General features: G+C 37.2%; 1 pseudogene; it reads left to right on the top strand.

Annotated features, from left to right (window-relative positions):
• Nucleotides 1–1,280: 1,280 nt before the first annotated feature.
• LOC116480740 (BEN domain-containing protein 3-like) lies at nt 1,281–13,124 on the top strand (annotated as a pseudogene).
• The last annotated feature ends 367 nt before the right edge of the window (nt 13,125–13,491 follow it).

Raw genomic sequence — 13,491 nt, 5'->3', positions numbered from 1 at the left:
GTCCCTGTTTGTCACTAGCAATTTTCTTTGCTCTGAAGTCTACTTTATCAGATATTAATATAGCTACTCCTGCATTTTAAAAAATAACTAATGTTTGCATGGTATATTTTGTTCTATTCTTTTACTTTCAACCTATTTATGTTGAATTTGAAGTGAGTTTCTTATAAGCAGCATAAAGGTGTCTTTTTGTTTATTTTTATTTTTTAATCCACACTGCCTCCTTTGCCCCAGAAGTACTCACAGTGGCAGGAGGCTTCTGGCCCTTTCCTGAGCAGTGCTTCCTTTTAGTCCAACATCTCAGCAAAGCTGCAGAGGTCGCCACTGCTCTCTGAGCTTTGCAATGCCTCCCAAAGATCACAACAAGAAGAAAGATGCCAGAAAGTCAACCAAGAAAGACAAAGACCCAGTGAACAGATCTGGAGCCAAGGCTGAAAAGAAGTAGTCCAAAGGCAAAGTTCAGGACAAGCTCAATAACCTAGTCTTGTTTGACAAAGCTACCTATGACAACCTATAAGGAAGATCCCAACTATAAGCTTATGACCCCAGCTGTGATCTCTGAGAAACTGAAGACTTGAGGTTCCTTGGCCAGGGCAGCCCTTCAGGGGCTTTTTAGGTAATTATGGATATGTTAGTACTTTATCCTGTGAGATTTGCTCATCATCTTGGATCTGTAGGTTTGTATCTTTCACCAAATTTGGGGGATTTTTAGCCACTTCTTCAAATACTGTTTTTTTTTTGTTTCGAGACACAGTCTCACTCTCATCCAGGCTGGAGTGCAATGGCGCAATCTCGGCTCACTGCAGCCTGGTCCTCTGGGTTCAAGGGATCCTCCCACCTCAGCCTCCTGAGTAGCTGGGATTACAGACATGCACGACCACATCTGGCTCATCTTTGTATTTTTAGTAGAGATGAGGTTTCACCATGTTGGGCAGGCTGGTCTTGAACTCCTGACCTCAGGTGATCAGCCCGACCGACTAGGCCTCCCAAAGTGCTGAGATTACAGGTGTGAGCCACCGCGCCTGGCCTGCGTAGTTATTTTTACTAATGACAGTTCAGCCTCATTCATGGTAATGTTCAATTATAACTTTGATGATACATCAGAAATGTAGCTAGAAAATAGAAAATTTTATCCTTCATCTTCTTTGAGCAATTAAATTATTATTAATTGAATGCTTGTCAACAACAACAGCTAATTTTCATTTTCAAAAGTAAATTACAATATCTAGTTTTCAGAAAAATAATATTTAATGAAATGTGAAAAATGCAATATTTACTGCAGGATGAATAAAGGTGAGTTTTAACCAGTTTGAAAACACAGTAAGCAAAATGGAGTCACTGAAATATTTGCCACTAGAGATGATAATTTCTTTGAAAAAAAGTTGTATAATATTCTCGCCCCTCCCCTGCGTTGTAAAGTCCACTTGAATCCTACTCTAAATATGACATTTGGCTGGGCGTGGTGGCTCACGCTTGTAATCTCAGCACTTTGGGAGGCCGAGGCGGGCGGATCACGAGGTCAGGAGATCGAGACCACGGTGAAACCCCGTCTCTACTAAAAAATACAAAAAATTAGCCAGGAGTGGTGGCGGGCGCCTGTAGTCCCAGCTACTCGGAGAGGCTGAGGCAGGAGAATGGCGTGAACCCAGGAGGCGGAGCTTGCAGTGAGCCGAGATTGCACCACTGCACTCCAGCCTGGGCGACAGAGTGAGACTCCATCTCAAAAAAATAAATAAATAAATAAATATGACATTTAACTGCCTTTTTTTCTCTTAAAATATATCATGAACATTCACTTCTATAAACACACATAGGTTCAAATTATTGATGTTTCATTGTATGTATGTTTGTGTATTTTCTTTAACAAAATACCTATTTTTTGACAGTTTCTAATTTTAATACATTTGTAGAATCCTGGTTTAAGACCCTTAACTTTCTGAACTTCCATTTTACCACCTTTAATCAAGGTCCTGGGTTAAGGTGCCTGTGGAGGAGTGGGCTGAAGTGCCATGTGGTTAGCCTGTGAGACTTTGTGCTCTGGCTTAGGGGTGCGTCTGAGGAAGAGGCACCTTTTTATTTTTCTTTCCAAAAAAGGCAACACCATGCTATCCACTATTCACTTGTCTAAAGATGCTTTCTCTAAAATTCACAGAGGTGCATGTGGACTAGACACACTGCATATACAGAGTGGTCTGTTACATGAGAGAGGAAATGTAGACTGCCGACCACAAAGTCTGATACACAAGAGTTGCTCTTTAAATCATAGCAGTCGATCATAGATACATGAAATTAGGTTTAATTTACTTTAAGATGGAAAGAGGTTGTATTACCTCACCTATTAGGTGCTTTAGAAAGATTTTGAACATTGAAAACATTAACATTTAAAACATTTAAACATTGATGATTACAATTTTGTTTAAAAATTGTTAAAGTCATATAATACAGTTTAAGAATGAATCATTTATCAACAATAGAAAAATGGATATATAAATTTCATTACATAACTTTAAGGATAGTTATCTAGCTCTTTAAGTGCCAATTATGAAACATATTAAAAAGTGGCAATAAATAAAATAAGCTGTCAAATTTTTAAAGCTGAAGACAAATAGTATACATTCCCTGTTAATAACTGCATTCAAACATCTCCATATTCATAAATACAATGCCATGATGAATATAAATTGATGATTATTGCAGAGACCATGCTGAATCTTTCCCTTATGTCTGTTTTCGTGGATTTTTAGTTCTAAATTCCTTTTTAGCACCATCTTGTCATTCACCTCCCCTTCCAAACATTAAAAAAAATTGAGTATGTTTAACAGATATTTGCTTGTTCATGTTGGTGCACAAATATATATTTTATGTGTTATTCTAAATCTTCATCTAATTGTATTAGAATTTTGTGAGCATTTTTCATAAAAATATCTGTTTTTTACAAAAAATTAGCCGGGCTTTGACTATGTTTTAAAAAGCAATCTAAGAATGAATGCAACAGTTTGGTTTGAATGTTTATTTTCCTACTTTCTTTGATGTGTTGTTGAATTTATCTTCTAAATGATAAAAGAAAAAAATATTTAGTGTCTACTGTGTGCCAGGAGCTATGAATGGTGATTTTAAATATGCCATCCATTTCACCGCTACCAGGTAAGTACAGATTTCTCCCCTCTGATTAATTTTTCTTCTGAAAACGTCTGCATGAATCCCTTCATTTAAGAGGTGTTGGAAGTCTGTTAACCTTACATTCCATCTGGTATGGTAAGCATGAAATAAAATACTCCATTTTGGAACATTAGCTATAGTTGCATTGGTGTGCTAACATTTTTCAAAAAATGACAGCAAACATTTCAGGCATCTTTACAAGGTTTATTGAAAAATTTCCACTCAGGATATACTGAGTTTTGAATAGCATACATTATATGAATTCTTATTTTGTATTTGTAAATAAGGGTTAAGGTTTCATTGTGAGAAATAAAGTTTTCTCAAATAACTTTTTAGGTGGTGGTAACTTGAATGGAAGATATTGTATAATTGAGAAAATGCCAAAGCAAAGAGCTTTGTGCTTGTGAAATAAGTTGTGTGCTTATGAAATAAAATGTATGTTTAGTAAATAGTTGCCATTTTGATGTTGATTATATTTTCCTTTAAGATATATACATATATATATCTCAAAGCAGCTTCTTAGAATTCATGATTATTTTAATCAAAGAAATAGCTGTGCATTGTTTTCAAAAAAGAACATTAAATTGTGAGTATAATGAAAAAAACACATTTCTGACTCTTTAGTCAAGTTTTCATATACAACTTTGTTAAACCTTTTTTGGTGATGTTTCTTACATTATTTATTCATATACTTTTAAATAACATGCTTTTGATGTTATCTTTTGATTTATTGATTCAAGATATTGTTTTCTTCCTATTATACTACTTAACATTTGGTTCTTTTATACCATCAGCACAGTTTTTATCCTACCCCAAGTTGTAAGCACAGTAATATATATATATACATATATATATAAATTATGGTTACTATAATGTGCAAAAATAGATTGTGATTTTATTTTCCAATTTTTTGTTTTTCTATCATTAATTCATGCCTTTTTCAGCTTACTTTGCTGAACCTGTATCTTTTATTTTTTTTGAGATATTCCACAGATCATGATAGTCAACAAATTTTTCTAAGTCTTCAGAAAGGCTGGCCACTAAATTCCATGATTTTCCAGAATGGCAGTCCTCCTTTCAGTGGTTTTAAGATCCAGACTTATACTGCCTCATTGCCTCTGGGTGGGTGTAAATATTACTATTTTTTAAAATAGCCAAATCTTGCAATTTATATGTAATAGAGAAGACTAGAAAATCCCCCATATTTATTTCCTTTTACTTCATACTACTGAAATTTGTATTTAGGCATTTGATTTCTCAGATAAACATTACATTCCCCAGTATATGGTTCTATCTGGCTTGGTGACAACATGATGAACTTTAAGATGTGAGCAGAAGTAATACATATACATTCTTTTTAATGTCTTTAATTGAATGGGATATGGGCACATTTTTTCTTCCAGTTTATTACACTGAATATTGACATGTTATTTTCCAATATTAAGACAATCAATGACAAGACTTTAACAGTAACAATGTAAAAATTATAGAAGTTGTCTGAGTTTATCAACAATCCCCTGGATTAGAACCCCCTACCAGTTCTAGGTCATCTAATATATAGACATTGTGTTCAGTAGAAATAAATATATATTTTATTAGACTTTAAGTTCTAGGGTACATGTGCACAACATGCAGGTTTGTTACATAGGTATACATGTGCCATGTTGGTTTGCTGCACCCACTAACTCATCATTTACATTAGGTATTTCTCCTAATGCTATCCCTCCCCCTGCCCCCTACCCCCTGACAGGCCCTGCGGTGTGATGTTCCCCACTCTGTGTCCAAGTGTTCTCATTGCTCAATTCCCACCTACGGGAATAAATTTTTAAATCATTTTTAAAGGTTTTATTACATTATGATTGAACATTCTCAGAAAGAATAAATAATTTAATACAAGAAGTGGGCCACTTCATGTAACAAAACAAACCACCACTACAGCAACAACAACAAAAAACACTAATGAATGTGACTTTAGCTTTGCAACAGCATGACAGACTAGCAAGTTAATGACATTTGTTATGCCATAGAAAATATTTGTTGAATTGCCACTCTAATGACTTTCTATCAACCAACTCATTATCAACACTAGAAAAGATGATTAAAAAATACTTCAGTACATTCACGTGTTGGTTTGTTAACATTTTTAAGAGTCCATAAGAGAAAAATGCATCCAATGTCGACAAAAATATTTTTCAAGTATCTTGTAGGTACGTACAACTACCTACCTTGTGAACAAAAGTCACTATATAATTATATAATTTCTGACACTTAAAAAAGTTTATTGTGCAATAGAAGATACATGTTCTAATACTAAATCCACATATAAAATAATTGACTTATTTAAATAATTTAAGATGCTCTTTTATATATTTATATTAAAAACTTTACAGAGAATAAACAAGGCATTATACAGGCTACTTATGGTTTTTGATGTTTGGATCTACAATACATGTATCAAAGATTGTGGAAATAAATCAAACAATATATTCAGTTGGACTTAATTGCATTATTACATGCCAAGTGTCGTATACCATCTGTTTGCACATAACACTTTTTAATTTAGGTAAAATTATTATCATAAAGCTATATGAATTTATTTTATTCCATGTTCTTATTTATGTATTGTTAGGAACATTTGCTTAAAAATCATATTTGGACATAGTATCAGATACTTTACATCCTTTGAGTCAGTTATTTTATAACAGCAGATACTAAACATCATTACTCCTTTTCAAACATAAATAACGCAATACAAATTGGACAAAAAATTCAGGAAAGTTCTGGGATCAAAAAGGAGGTATTGAAACATCACATGTACTCCATAATTATATACAAATATTTTGTACTCATAATATTTAAAATACAGAAAATTAAAAGGTACATTTTCCTCAAAGTGCATGCTTTTGCTATGCAAAACTGCAGGATATGGAAAGAAGTGTATTAAAACACCGAATCATTTTATGTGGAGGATAAAAGGGATGGTACCAAATGTACGACTTCATGTAGTTCACTGATACATTCAATATGAACGATGTATTAACTTCAAGATAACATAAGAAAGTTAAATTATCTAACTTATTTCAAACTAGGGGATAGTATGTTCTCATTATTAGAAGCCAGAATTCTGCTTATCCATTTCTATTATTAGAAAAAAACGTAATTTTTATTCTTGTCTTAAAAATAGACACCTTGATACAATTATCTGTAAATGTAGCATGACAGTCTGTTTACAGAGTTTATATCATTCCGAGACTGCATTTCTAAAGTGAGAAAATATTAAAGGATATAAACTCACTCCTCTCTACAAAATTCCATATTTTTTATGCAATGGCTTTAAAATGTATGGAAGGGGAGTATGGAAACAATCCATACCTGGAAAGCATTCTATCCATGCCTTTGAAATGGTTATCTAGTACTAGATTCTCATCAGTGCCTAGCTATGTAATGTGTGTAGCTTAAGATTTTTAAGAAAGGATAAAGTGCTCAATATAAACTATTTCAAGCACTTTTATTGGAATATTGAGTCATATATTCGCTTTCTGTAAGTCCTTTTATCTATCTATAAAATAATAGTTGAGGAATTTTACCCATAGATAGATATTATAGAATTATAATTTTATAGATAGATATTATAGATATTATAGAATTATAATTTTATAGATATTATAGAATTATAATTTTATCTATCTATAAAATAATAGTTGACAAATTATAATAGTGGAGGAATTAAAAATTCAATTGTAGGGTGGTAAATGAAAACCAAATTTTTCATTCACCACATTAAATGTAAATGGGTATTGTACTCAATTTAAGCAGCAAAGTTGCTTCTTTTTTTTTTTTTTTTTTTTGAGACAGAGTCTCACACTGTTGCCTGGGCTGAAGTGCAATGTTGCGATCTCGCTTCACTGCAACCCCCGCCTGCTGGGTTCAAGTGATTCTCCTGCCGCAGCCTCCCGTGTAGCTTCTTAAGATGTGAAGATTTTTAAATTAAGATGATTCTTGGGATGAACCATCTTGTGTTGGTTAAAGACTTTTATTGACGTATTTTTAATAATTTTTTTAACTTTTATTTTCAGGTCAATGGCACATGGGTAGGTTTGTTACGTAAGTAAACTAGTGTCACAGGGATTCGTTGTGCAGATTATTTCGCCACCCAGCTATTAAGCCTAGTACCCATTAATTGGTTTTCCTGATCTTCTGCTTCCTCCCACCATCCACCCTCCCAGAGGCCCCAGTGTCTGTCGTTTCCCTCTATGTGTTCATGTGTTCTCATAATTTAGCTCCCACTTGTAAATGAGAACATGCAGTATTTGGTTTTCTGTTCCTGCATTAGTCTGCTAAGGATGAAGACCTCCATCAAGCTCCATCCATGTTCCTGCAAAGGACTTGATCTCACTCTTTTTTATGGCTGCCTAACATTCCATGGTGTATATGAACCACAAAATAAAGATGGTTCTTAACTTTTAAATTAAGCTTTTTAAATTAAGATGAATCTTGATTTTTAAATTAGTATGGTTTTAAGATAGTTTACAGATAGATTAGATAATCTATCTAGAGATAGATAGGGAGAGATCTCTATCAATATATATCTCTATCTAGATCTAGATAGATGGTTTTCTATATAGACCTATCTATATATGTATACACCTGTATATGTCTACACATATCTCTATACACATATATATTTATATCTACATCTATATTTCTACATGTATATAGGTATGTATATATCTACATGTATATATGTATATAGATAGATATATACATAGGTATCTGTATATATGCATATACATGCCTATCTATCTTTATCTACATGTATATAGATATCATATACACACATAGACATATATATCGGCATGTAGATATTTATGTAGATATATATATAGATATCTGCATATATACATTTGTATATAGATATAAATAGACATAGATATAGCTATAAATATTAATATATCTATATATGTATATAGATACATATACATATCTATATCTGTAGAAGATATCTACTATCTTCTATCTATATATCTTCTATCTTCTATCTATAGAGCCATCTTAATTTAAAAATCTTTTATATATGCATATAACAGGTAATCAAACACAAGCCAAATGAAAATTTGTTTAGCTATGTTAATATCAGACAAAAGAGATTTTAAGGCAGAAATTATTACCTGAAAGGAAGATGTATCCATCATCCATATAAAAGAATCAACTATTGAGGAAACTGTCAAACTTGTGTATGTATATTCACTCACACACAGTTAACACACATTTACAATTTTTATAGAACTAAAAGGAGCAATAGCCACGTCTTCAATCATGAAGACTTTAATATACCTTTTTCAATTACTGATAGCAAAAAGGATACAAAATATCAATAATAATACAAAAATTTAAAGCAGTAGGATTAAATACTTTGACATAAAAACTGCACCCAAAAATAGCAAAACACACAATTTATTATAATGTATTTGGAACGTGTTTCAAAATTTACCATAGCTATCTATAGATATCTCTGTCTATCTAGGTAGATAGATGATAGATAGATAGATAGATAGATAGATAGATAGATAGATAGATAGATAGATAGATTAGATAGACAGATATAGGCTGAGGTTTGGCCCAAAACAAGAATCAATAAATACCAAAAATTTGAAATCCTTGACAGTGTTTTTTGTACAACAATGTTATTAAGCTGCAAATCTATAGCAAGACTTTGAAAGTGACCAAATGTTTAGAAATTAAGCATCACATTTCTAAGTTATTCATGGATCATAAAAGTAATTACAGTGAACATTAAAATATATTTTGAATTTAATAAAAACAAAAGTAAAAATGCTGCTTGTTAAAAGTTGGGAGGCTTAGGCAAACCTCAGCTTGGAGATAAGTGTATATGCTTATATAAATATGTTTAAAAAATTAAAGCTTGAAAATTAATAATCTAATCGTCAATCTCAAAAATTTAAAATGTGATGTCAAATTAAATCCAAAGAATTAGAAAAGAGAAGATACATAAGAAGCATGAGAAAAGGAAACAGTCATAAAATAAATGAAATCAGCAAAAGCCAAAGTTATTTTGAAAAGACTGACAAAAATATACCAGAATTATGCATGAAATTAAAAAAAAAAGAGTATCCACAAATTCTAAATATCATTAATAATAACAAGGAAATCATTATAGATTCTATAGTCATGAGAGAGAAAAAGAGAATGTAATAAGTAATTTTAAGTCAAAAATTTTGAAATAATTTGATGAAATAGATACATTTCTAGAAAATCATTAATAGTGACACAAGAATAAATAGCAAATCTGAATAGCTCTATATCTATTAAAAATAAAATTATAATTAAAGCTTTCCAAATGTAGTGAGTCTAAATCAAATAAAATATTAAAAATCAGAAATGTTTCCAGGAAGAAACATTGAATTCCTAATATAAAATATAACATATCATATGCAATCCCTTTACTGAAAATTGTGAAATTTTATTGAGAGAAATTAAAGACATTCAACAGAAATAAAGATGTACCATGTTCCTATGTCATTCCTGGTATTAGAAGAAAGATTCAGTATTTTAAATAAATCTATATTTGTAGTACACTGAAAATCACAATACTGTGATTAGTAATAGCGTAATTTGTCTGCATTATATTTGGTGGCAACTGAAAAACTGACTATAAAATGCAAATAAAAATGCAGTGTATAGATAACTTTGAAGAAAAAATATAATGTGAAGACTTACACTATTAGATATAAAGTTTTTATAAACATATATTAATTATGACACTATGGAAAAGGTGCAAGTATAGATATTTCAATGAAACAGAATAGAGAGCTCATAAAGAGGACCACACAATATATTTAGCTGATTTGTGAAAAAATAGTGCTTCAGTACAATGAGGAAAAGATTCATTTTCAATAAATTGTGCTGTCTTTCATACATCCGTACAGAAAAAAGTGAATATTAACATCCAACCTCACAACATACACAAAAATTATTTCATATAGAAGCCAATGTGTAACATAAAACAATACAGTTTTTAAAAAGTAATACAGAGGACACTTCTATGACCTTAAGATTTAAAAAAAGACTCAAAAAACTAACCACTGAAGGCTAATAAATAAGATAAATAGGTTAATAAATAGTAATAAAATAACATACAAAATAAGGATTTGTAATCATAAAATAACTCACTGAGAGTGAAAAGGCAAGCAACAGACTGGGAAATGAAATTTGCAAACATAAATACAATAAGAACTCTTGATCAAAAGATACTTTTTAAACTCTACAAATGTATTTTTTGGAAAAAAAAAAATATGGCCAGGTACGGTGGCTCACACCATTAATCCCAGCACTTTGGGAGGAACACTTGAGCCCGAGAATTTGAGACTTGTCTGGGCAACACAGTGAGAGACCTCTGCCTCTACAAAAAATTTAAAAAATTAGCCAGGCATGGTGGCTGTGGCCTGTAGTCCCAGCTACTCCTGAGTAGCTAGGCTCTTTTGAGTCTGGGAGGTCAAGGATGCAGTGAGCTCTGATCAACCACTGCACTCCAGCCTGGGTGACAGAGTCAGAACCATCTCCAAAAAAAAATTGATGTAGAAGAACTTCTAAGAAGTGAGAGTGGAGACAGAGGCCAAAGATGCTGCTCTAGGCTGTTCCGTGAATTCCAGGACTTCTGAGAAGCACCCTCTGGACAGCGTCTTTACTGCCCTCCAAGACTCAGCTGGTCAGCAATGGCCAGCCAGACTCCATCCCCAGCGTGGAGAGGAGACAGCTGATCCCAGAGGCGCTCCTAGCAAGCATGTGGAACCCGAGAACAGCTCACCCTGCCAAGGCAATGGAGAGCAGGCCAGCAAGGCAGGAGCTCGGGCTCTGTGTGGCCAGGCAAGGAGGAGCCCTGCAAGCATGCCACCACCCATTACTACAAGAAGCCTCTGTATGGCATCTCGCACAAGGTCATGGAGAAGAAGAACCCTCCCTCAGGGGACCTGCTAAACACATATGAGCTCTTCCAGAAGGCAAATGCCAGCAACAGCCCCTCGCCACTTAGGCTCCTGAATGAGCCACAGAAGTGTGACTGTGGCAGCACTGGGGCAGCCACCAACAGTGTCCCTAACATCTACTTCCTGATCCAGAAGATGTTCTACATGCTCAACACCCTCACGTCCAACAGGTCCCAGCTGCACAGCAAAGTGGACCTGCTCTCCCTGAAGGTGAACCCCACTGAGATGGTGGCCAAATTCCAGCCGACCCCCACCACCGCATAGCAGCTCACGGGCATGGAGCTCAAGCAGATCGTGGACCAGAGCCTGTCAGGTGGGGTCCTGGCCTGCTGCCCGCTGGTGCAGCTCTTCTGCAAGCTCTTCAGCCACAGTCGACTTCTCCCGAGGCTGCAGTGCCTGCAGCTTTGAGGCCAAGCTTAAGCTGGAGTCACTGCACCTGCAGCTCATCCACAACTACATGGAGGTCTACTACCCCTTGGTAAAGGAGATGGCTGTGTGACAGGCCCAGTGCTTGCCCCAGCTGAATAAGTTCTTCAGCCGCTTCTGGGCCCAGCGGGAGATAGAGAACAGCCAGCCCGGTGGCCAGGCTGCCAGCTTGAGGCTGAGCAGTAGACCCCGGCCACTTCCTGGACCACAAAGACAAGGAGGAGGGCCTGTCTCGGGACCGGAGCAGCACCATGGCCTCAGACCACGTGGTGGACATGTAGGCCCTCACCTAGTACCTGGATGAAGCCTCTTCGCCTGGCGAGTTTGCCGTCTTCCTCCTCCACTGGCTCTTCCCTGAGCTCTTCGACTACCGCAAGCTGGGCGAGCAGGACAGTTGCTACGGGGACGGCGGCAAGCAGGAGCTGGACCTGCAGAGGCTGCAAATCATCCGCAACTACACGGAAGTCTACTTCCCCCACATGAAGGAGGAGGAGGCCTGGCTGCAGCGGTGCGCCCAGTGTATCAACGACAAGCTCCAGGGCCTGGGGCTGGACGCAGGCAGCGAAGGCGAGCCCCCCACGCGACAACTGCTACGACTCCTCCAGCCTGCCAGATGACATCTCAGTAATCAGGGTGGAGGATAGCTTCAAGGGCAAGTGGCGCCGCTCCAAGAAGATCTGGCTGGTACCTATCGACTTGGACAAATTGGAGATCCCCCAGCCCAACTTGGAGGTGCCCGGCGCCGACTGCCTGCTCGGCAACAAGCATCTTCGCAGTATCTACGAGAGCAGCCTGTCCATTGGCAACTTCACCTCGCGCCTGCTGGTGCCCCTGTTCGCCAAGCTCTTCACCCATGACAACCTGCACAAGCAGTACAGCTGCAGCGGCTCCCTGGGCAAGAAGCAGCTGGACCCGTCCTGCATCAAGCTCTTTCGCCACTAAGTGCACCTGCTCTACCTCCGCACCAAAAACAATCGCGTCTGGACCCTGGAGTTCATGGGCAACCCGCACTGGGATACGAACAGAGGCGCTCCTACCAGCAGCAGTGCAAGGTCCACGTGCTGGACCCGAGTGTAGAGACATGAGGAGCTATGCAATCAATCCCTAGAGGTTCAGGGAGGAGTTTGAGGGTCCCCCGCTGCCCCCGAGAGGAGCAGCAAGGACTTCTGCAAGATCCCCTTGGATGAGGTGGTAGTCCCTCACCCAGCTTCCCGGTGCCCTCTCCCTCCCTACCTGCTGTCCCACAAGGAGGTGCGCGAGATCGTGCAGCAGAGCCTCTCCGTGGGCAACTTTGCCGCGGGGCTCCTCCACCGCCGAGAACCTCCGGCTGCAGTACAACCATTTCCGGGCTTGCAACAAGAAGCAGCTGGACCCTATGCAGCTGTGGCTCATCTGCCACTAGGTGGAGCCGTCTGCCCCGTGGAGAAGGTGGAGGAGGTGTGGCACTGCGAACGTATCCCCAGCAACGACGAGCAGTGCCACTGCCCTAACAGGAAAAAATGCGACATCCTCAAGAAAGCCAAGAAAGTGGAGAAGTGAAGGCCCGTGGCCTGCCAAGAGACTCGGGGTCACCAGAGACTGAGCTTAGGAGCATGCCTATGGCATCCACAGATAGGCACCTTATATCCGTGGGGTGTGGCTTACTACACTTGCACATGTAAACACCCAACCAACCACAAGAAAGAAGACTTGAGTTTGGTCTCTTGTCCTCTAGACTTCTGTCCTGTGTTCCCTGGCGGTGCAGGATGAGTGTGGGGAGCGCAAGCTGTGAGAGCAGGGACTAGTGGGTAGGGGTCCTCTCTCCCTGGTCGTGTCCTCCCCAGCCCCTCACAATTTCAAATGTAAACTCAGCAGCTCTCTTGCTCCTCTTCCCATATTTTACAGCTTTCATTTTTATCCATTTTTT

The sequence above is a fragment of the Hylobates moloch genome, unplaced genomic scaffold (assembly GCF_009828535.3).
Source record: "Hylobates moloch isolate HMO894 unplaced genomic scaffold, HMol_V3 SCAFFOLD_3, whole genome shotgun sequence".
NCBI lineage: Eukaryota > Metazoa > Chordata > Mammalia > Primates > Hylobatidae > Hylobates > Hylobates moloch.
This window is presented reverse-complemented; position numbering and strand designations above follow the sequence as displayed.